Source organism: Zalophus californianus, chromosome 6, assembly GCF_009762305.2.
Source record: "Zalophus californianus isolate mZalCal1 chromosome 6, mZalCal1.pri.v2, whole genome shotgun sequence".
In the NCBI taxonomy this organism is placed as follows: Eukaryota; Metazoa; Chordata; class Mammalia; order Carnivora; family Otariidae; genus Zalophus; species Zalophus californianus.
In genome coordinates this window covers 57,943,518-57,951,729 of record NC_045600.1, presented here as the reverse complement: position 1 = coordinate 57,951,729, position 8,212 = coordinate 57,943,518, and the positions used below count along the sequence as shown (strand labels likewise).

The following is an 8,212-nucleotide window of genomic DNA, read 5'->3' as shown; positions in this document are numbered from 1 at the left end:
TGCCGCTTGTTGGGTCCCTGCTGCAGGAGCAGTGGCCCGACTGGGCCGCGGATCACAGTTTATGGCAACCCCGAGCTGAGAGCCCGCGCCTCAGCTCCGTCTCTGCAGCCGGCTTCCCTGCTCCGATACCTGGGAGCTCTGGTGCACTCAGCCTCTCCCGGTCTTTCTGTGACCCCAAGGGTCCTGAGACCCCACTGTCCCGCGAGGGTTCCACCCCCCACTTAGCCACTGGAGCGCCGTCCCTCAGCGGAGCCGGCTTCTAAAAGTTCCGATTTTGTGCTCCGCGGCTCTAGCACTTGCCAGAAGCGGCCGGCGGAGGCCCCTCCCCCGCCGTCTATCCTCCCGAATATCGACTCGGATTCACTTCTCCGCACGTCCTACCTTCCAGTAAGTGGTCGCTTCTCTGTTCAGATAGTTGTTGCTACTCTCCTCTTTGATCTCCTGCTGAGTTCGTAGGTGTTCAGAATGGTTTGATCCCTATTCAGCTGAATTCCTGAGACCAGACGAAATCTAGGTCTCCTACTCCTCCGCCATCTTGCTCCGCCCCCTGCACTTCACTCTTTTAGATGCTCTGCTAATGCTGAAGGTCTTTGAGCTTGGGTCCTTGATCTATATGGACTAGTTTCTCTATTTCCAAATTTAATCCTTTTTTTTTATTTTGGGGGCAGGGGCAGAAGGAGAGGGAGAGAGAACCTCAAGCAGACTCCCTGCTGAGTGGGGAGCCCGACAACGTGGGGCTCAATCTCCCAAGCCTGAGATCATGACCTGAGCCAAAATCAAGAGTCAGACGCTTAATCAACTGAGCCACCCAGGCGCCCCTCCAAATTTAATTCTTATTGTACTTCATTTAAAGCCATTTCTTCCTTTTTAAGTTTTTTATTGTCATTCCTTAAATCTTCTAACCTAGTCTCACTTTCATAAGTGTTATCAAATGTATTCATTCAGCAAATAGTTACTGTATCCTTACTAGAATGGTCTAAATCAACAAAAAGACAAGGCAGCCTACTGAATGGGAGAAGATATTTGCAAATGATATATCTGAAAAGGGGTTAACATCCAGAATATATCAAAAATTTATACAACTCAAAATCAAAGATAATAATTTGATTAAAAATAGGCAGAGGATCTAAATAGACATTTTTCTGAAATCATAGAGATAGCCAACAGACACATGAAAAGATGCTCAATATCACTAATCATTAGAGAAATGCAAATCAAAACCACAATGAGATATCATCTCCCACCTGTCAGAATGGCTAAAATCAAAAACTCAAGAAACAACAAGTGTTGGTGAGGATGTGGAGAAAAAGTAATCCTTGTGTACTGCTGGTGGAAATGCAAATTGATGCAGCCACTATGGAAAACAAGATGGAGGCTCCTCAAAAATTTAAAAATAGAATTACCATATGATCCAGTAATTCCACTACTGGGAATTTACCCAAAGAATATGAAAACCCTAATTCAAAAAGATATGCACCCCTGTGTTTATTACAGCATTATTTACAATAGCCAAATTATGGAAGCAGCCCAAACATCCATCAGTAGATGAATGGGTAAAGATATAATGGAATATTATTCAGCCTTAAAAAAGAATGAGATCTTGCCATTTGCAACAACATGAATAGACCTAGAAGATATAATGCTAAGTGCAAGAAGTCAGAGAAAGACAAATACCTTCTGATTTCACTCATATGTGGAATTTAAGAAAATAAATGAGGGGCGCCTGGGTGGCTCAGTCGGTAAGCGTCTGCCTTCGGCTCAGGTCATGATCCCAAGGTCCAGGGATTGAGCTCCGCGTTGGGCTCTCTGCTCAGTGGGGACCCTGCTTCTCCCTCTCCCTGCCCCCTGCTCATGCTCTCTCTCCCTCTCAAATAAATAAATCTTTAAAAAAAAAGAGTACAAGTATCATGATGAGCACTGAGAAATGCATAGAATTATTGAATCATTACATTGTGTACCTGAAACTACTATAACACTGTATGTTAATTATACTTCAATTGAATGACAAAAAAGAAAAGGATATAGTCCCCAAAAGTTTTTGCTAAGACCCAGACTGAATACATACTCACTTATACATCAGCTGTGCTAGATTTTAAAGTATTTTTTTCTTTTGCAGTATCAAATGATGTTTCTGTAACTAACAGCTTTGTGGAACAAGTATCTTTTTTAGGAGTCTTCCTTCATTTTAACTTTCACCAGAATAGGTAGCGTTTCAAGAAATGTGCCTCTCAAGACTTGTTTTGCAAGCAGACCCTACTCCTTTTTGCAAACAAGTCTTACCACCTTCCTCCCTTTCCCACCATCCTCAACCACATTCATTACAGGTCACGTTATAGGTTGGAATAGAAAACAAACTCACATGAAAAAAAAGTATTCAAACTTTAAATTCTTACATATTTTAGATCATTGGTTCCCAAGTCCATCTGCTTGTCAAAATCATTTGGGGAATTTTTTGTGTGTGGAGGGGGGTGGTGACTAATGTAGATTCCAGGGCTCCACTCCAGACCTATCTCAAAATAGAACCTTGAAAGTAGGGCTCAAGAATCTACATTTAAAATAAAATTTAATATCTTAAAAAAAAAAAAAACCTCCCCAGTTGACTTTGAAAAGTAGCTGGACTTGGGAGCCACTGTTAAAAACTATAAGGACTTAAGAAATTCCGAAACCATCATCTGTCATGGCTGAGCAGTCAGGGAAAACTCCATGGCAGAAGTGGGGTTTGCCTGAGCCGAGTAGAATGTCAAACATAGTAGACTGCACACTGACAGGCAGGGAAAGGGCACAGGGTTCTCCAGGAATGAGTAATAATATGACAAAGGTAAGAGGCAACATAAGCTGGTACATCCGTGGCTCTGTGAGCTGATTAGATTCACCAGCAAGCAGAGCTGGTACAGAGAGAAGTGATAAGAAATAGGTCAGATAAACAGGCACCTTACAGTTAGTTTTAGTAAGTAATGGCTCAAGATTCAAGATAGATCAGTGTGACACAAAGAACAGGAGAAAGGGAGTCATGACCCTCCTGAGTTTTAGCCCTGCTCTGAACTAACCAGTAAAAGCCCTGAGATAGGTGATTCTGAGCAAAAGGAGTTTGTCCCCATCTGTGATTCTCAGTAAAATGAAAAGACAGGACTAAATGGCATCTGAGATTTCTTACAGATCTAACCTTTATGATTCTATTTCTAAGTCCCACTATTTCATCATTTCCAATGAATCCTTTTAAGCGTTCTTTGCTGTTCTTTGAATTTTACCCCATCCCTTATGGAGAGAATACATCGCCCAGTAATGTGAGCAATGGTGGGTGGTATTTTCATTAATCTCATGGTAGGAAGTCCTGCGTTTACCTTCTAGTAACAGTCAAGCTGGAACAATACACACCTTTCTCCAAGGCTTGCTCTACAGACTTTGTGACCTCGATAATGATTTTTTTTTTACTGAGATAAGGCCTTAAAACACACAGACCTAAAATGGATTCATATGCCACCTTGATCTAGAAGAATAAAAGTCTGTAGCAAATAACATGTTAGACAAATCTGATGTGACAAGCATGTCTGTAGTAATAGCCATTTTTCCCAAAGGACTTAGTGATATATGAAGACTAATATACTCACGGGATAATAAAGACTACACCCTCTATTTCCAAGTACACTTGATACAACCCCAAATCAATTTTCTCCTCTTTTGAAGTTAGTTCCAATCTGTCAAGATCTCATCTCCAGCCATGTCCCTTTTTCTGTCATATTATTTAATGATGACCTCTGCAAATCACAGACATGAAGATCCCACGGAAGATGAAATGTCGTCGCTGAGATAGAGAATTCAGTATTACCCACTTTAAAACTGTCTTGCTGAAAGCTGATGAGATTATTCTCGTAATTCTGGGGAATAATTCTTTTGTTATTTTCCATAAAGTATAGAATAAGGTCCAAAAAAGATTTCAAGGACAGAGGAATTATAACAAAGGTCTACAAACAAATCAAAAAGCAAGATGAAGTTAAGAAAGCCTCTGGTCCTTAAGTCTACTTAGTGCTAGGACTCTGTACTATATTAGGGATCTCTGATGGTTTATCTGAGTTCCAAATAGAAGACTTAACAGGTTAAAAGCTGTAGAGGAAATAGAACAATTTACTCAGAAAGCCCTAGTTCTGTTCCTCTGAGATGATTTGTGTCCTGACAAATGATCTATTTAAAAGTGGTGCCAGGGGGCGCCTGGGTGGCTCAGTCATTAAGCGTCTGCCTTCGGCTGAGGTCAGGATCCCAGGGTCCTGGGATCGAGCCCCGCATCCGGCTCCCTGCTCCACGGGAAGCCTGCTTCTCCCTCTCCCACTCCCCCTGCTTGTGTTCCCTCTCTCGCTCTGTCTCTCTCTGCCAAATAAATGAATTAATTAATTAATTAATTAATTAAAAAATAAATAAAAGTGGTGCCAGGAGGTAGTGGAACCGATTTCCTATTAAAAAAAAATTCCCATCATTAAGGAATCCTTAATAGTTTACTGACCCATGTTTATTATAATTAGAATAATGTATAAATATATATGTAACAGAGTTTCAAAAACAAGCCAGCTAGTGCATAAGGAAAATGTTACAAAGCAAAATCTAGTATAGACTTGTTACAGTGGACATAAAGCTGACCACATATGTGATAAACAGTGGTCTTTCTGAGCTGCAAATTATCAGAGATAGGTTTATGGATAATCAGATTTGAATTTGACTTTGGGGGATCAGCACAGTTAAAGACCTTAATATTTGGAGGGTGCTCCCTGAACGTCCTGTCAATTCGACCACTTGCGTGAATTTTACATTTGTCCTCTTCTCTCCATCTGCTCTACCACTGCCCCATTTCCAGACACCATCAGCTCTCACCTCTATGCCTGCTACAGCCTCCTTTCTGTTTCCTCTCTGGCCCAATCCCATCTGTTGACTGTGTCAGCCTACTTACCATTCCTGGAACCTACCAAGTGCTTTCCACCTCATTGCCCTTGTCTGTAGCTTGCACTGCTGTAGTGTGTCCAGCATATTAGCTGCCCAATAAATGTATGTTGAATCAATGAATAATTGTTTCTTCTTCTGGCTTGTAAGCTCCACAAGAACAGAGATCGTATCTGTTTAATTCCCCCACTCTATTCCCAGAAGCCAACATAGCAGTTAAGACCTAGTGGGCATTCCATAAATTTCTACTGAAAGAAAAGAAGGGAGGAAGGGAAGAAGGGAGGGAGGAAAAATTGAGCAAACACCAAGTCTGCTACATGAGTTTTGCTCTAAGAACGTGTTATTATCCTCATCATTATTATGATAATTCTTAGTTCCTTTGGAAGCACATAATACCACAATGACATATCATGGAATAAAACAGGAAGGCCTGTTTGGCCCTATTAGAATTGTTTTATAAACATTTGACAAAATGTGCTGTTCTGAAAAACAACAAATGGTAATAAAAATTTCATAATTGCACCTAAATTAGCCCCAAAGCATTATCAGTAATACCTATGGTCTGTATTTCCAAACACTACCTAATAACTAAATATGCATGTTTTCAGCCATGTCGACAGCTTTCTACTTGAATCTTAAGAACGACTAGGCACATGATAGAAACTATCTTATAACAACCATGAACGGTAGTTTGATTCCTATGAAGTAATTGCATATGCTCAGAGAAACATCATGTTTCTAATGGTGGAGGTAATACTGCTTCAGTGACACTATCCAATGAACTGTATTTTTGTTTAGTACAGCAAGAGATACACCATTATCTGCTGGATTTAACAAACATGTATCATCCAGGCTGTTTCATATTTAGTGCCCCAGGGTATACAATGCAGTAATAATGTATTATGAAAGGAAAATTGTTTTGCACTCTTCCTTGCAAATTATTCTTTCTATCCAATTCTCCATGTGTTCAGAGATTTTTTTTTCTTTTAAAAAAACATAACATTTTGAAGCCTAGAGATGTACATGGTATTTGACCAAGGTTAGTAACAAAATTGTAATTTGTTCCCACTTAGGAACTTCTAATACAGTATAAAAACAATGTAAATACAGAAAAGAGCTGCAAAGACCACTTTTGGGTAAAGAATTTACAAACATATCATATACTTTGTGGGGTGTATGTAAGGTCTACAAAGTACAACCTTGGCCTCATTCACCACAATAGAAATTTTAACCTCATAAAAAACATCAACTACTGGGGCGCCTGGGTGGCTCAGTCGTTAAGCGTCTGCCTTTGGCTCAGGTCATGGTCCCACAGTCCTGGGATCAAGCCCCGCATAGGGCTCCCTGCTCAGCAGGAAGCCTGCTTCTCCCTCTCCCATTCCCCCTGCTTGTGTTCTCTCTCTTGCTGTCTCTCTCTCTCTCTCTGTCAAATAAATAAACAAATAATCTTTAAAAAAAAAAGACCACCAACAATTTTTCTCAAATCAGAAAAACAAAAATTGAATGTACTTTAAGGTAAAAATATATGTAACTTAAATAAAGGAAGTTGGAACTAAAATTTCCTAACTGAATATCTGTGATTTTGTTTTAAGAGTACTGGTCCAGGGGCTCCTGGGTGGCTCAGTCGGTTGAATTTGCAACTCTTGATTCTTCTGGTTCAGGTCATGATCTCAGGATCGTGGGATCGAGCCACACGTTGGGCTCTCAGCTGGGCATGGAACCTGCTTAAGATTCTCTCCCTCTCCCTCTGCCCCTCCCACCCCTACCCCTTCCTCCCCTGCCACCCTGCACAGTCCATGCACATTCTCTATCTCTAAAAAAAAAAAAAAAAAAAAAGAGTACTGGTCCAGTTTTTATGAAGTAAGATTTCTCTAGGAACAGTACACTGCCATCTGCCATCTCAGGAGTTACTTCTCTGGGATTATAGTTGACCTTAATGATTCTCTTTGCTGTCAATTTTTATGATTAATTTGATCTTCTTTTGATATGTCAATAATACAGACCTTCCATTATAGCAAATTATCCAGTTTCATTCTTTGCTTTTCTTCCTGACCATTAACAACAACAGTGTACATGATTTCCTAAAATTCAGTAGGCTTACAAATTAGGCTCTTTTTTTTTTAAGATTTTATTTATTTATTTGAGAGAGAGAGAATGAGAGATAGAGAGCACGAGAGGGAAGAGGGTCAGAGGGAGAAGCAGACTCCCTGCTGAGCAGGGAGCCCGATGTGGGACTCGATCCCGGGACTCCAGGATCATGACCTGAGCCGAAGGCAGTCACTTAACCAACTGAGCCACCCAGGCGCCCCACAAATTAGGCTCTTTAGACCAGTTTTAATTTCTTCTAACTAGAGAGAAAAATTGCAAAATACAGAAGAGCTCTAAACAACACCGTTACCACAGTCGAGTCAAATTGAGCCCCCATCCCCATCACGGCAGGAACTGACCAAATGGCCCACAGCAAGGCCTGCAGCTCATGGGCCCCGGGCCCCAGGACCTGGGGTTAAGTACAGCTGCAGAAAGGGCCTACAAACAAACAAACAAAATAAAATAAAATAATACCAGTATTCTGCCTTTGAGTTAATCCCTGATAACATTTTTGTCATCCTTGTCTACTTAATGTATTTAAGTAGTCACTCATGCAATTAATCAACAAATATTTATTGATTACCTACTATGTGGTACTCATTGTTCTTGGTATTGGCAATATTACTATGAACATAACAGCTAAAATCTCTGCTGGAGATTACATACTGGAACTAACATACTGGTAATGGAAAGAGATAATAAATAACCATATAATATGGGAATGTAAGGATTTCAGCTAAGTAGTGTAATTTACAGAAATAGGAACACCAGGAAAGGAAAACATTGAGAGAATCACAAGTGTGATTTTAGATGTATTCAGTTTACAAGGGCCATTAGTTCATCCAAGTTGTGATGGTACCATATTGTTTCTAATGGTTTGTCATCTGCTTTCCCACTTGGCCTTTTATGGGTACTTTCCCATTCAAAAATACATATTTCTGGGGTGCCTGAAATATCTCTCTTGCTCTCTCTCTCTCAAATAAATAAAATCTTTAAAAAAATACACATTTCTATTTGCTGATCTTAAAAACCTACCTACAAAATCTACCTGTTCCTGAATATTTGTCTTTTTTATAATTAGAAATAAGAGTTATTAGAAATTCTTTACATGCATATTTTATTTTATTTTATTTTTTTATTTGACAGAGACATAGCGAGAGAGGGAACACAAGCAGGGGGAGTGGGAGAGGGAGAAGCA

General features: G+C 40.1%; 1 non-coding gene across 1 annotated transcript; it reads left to right on the top strand.

Annotated features, from left to right (window-relative positions):
- Positions 1-7,324: 7,324 nt before the first annotated feature.
- Positions 7,325-7,451, top strand: LOC113910784. Its single transcript, XR_003516270.1, has one exon. It is a non-coding gene; the product is annotated as a small nucleolar RNA SNORA5 (small nucleolar RNA).
- Positions 7,452-8,212: the final 761 nt, after the last annotated feature.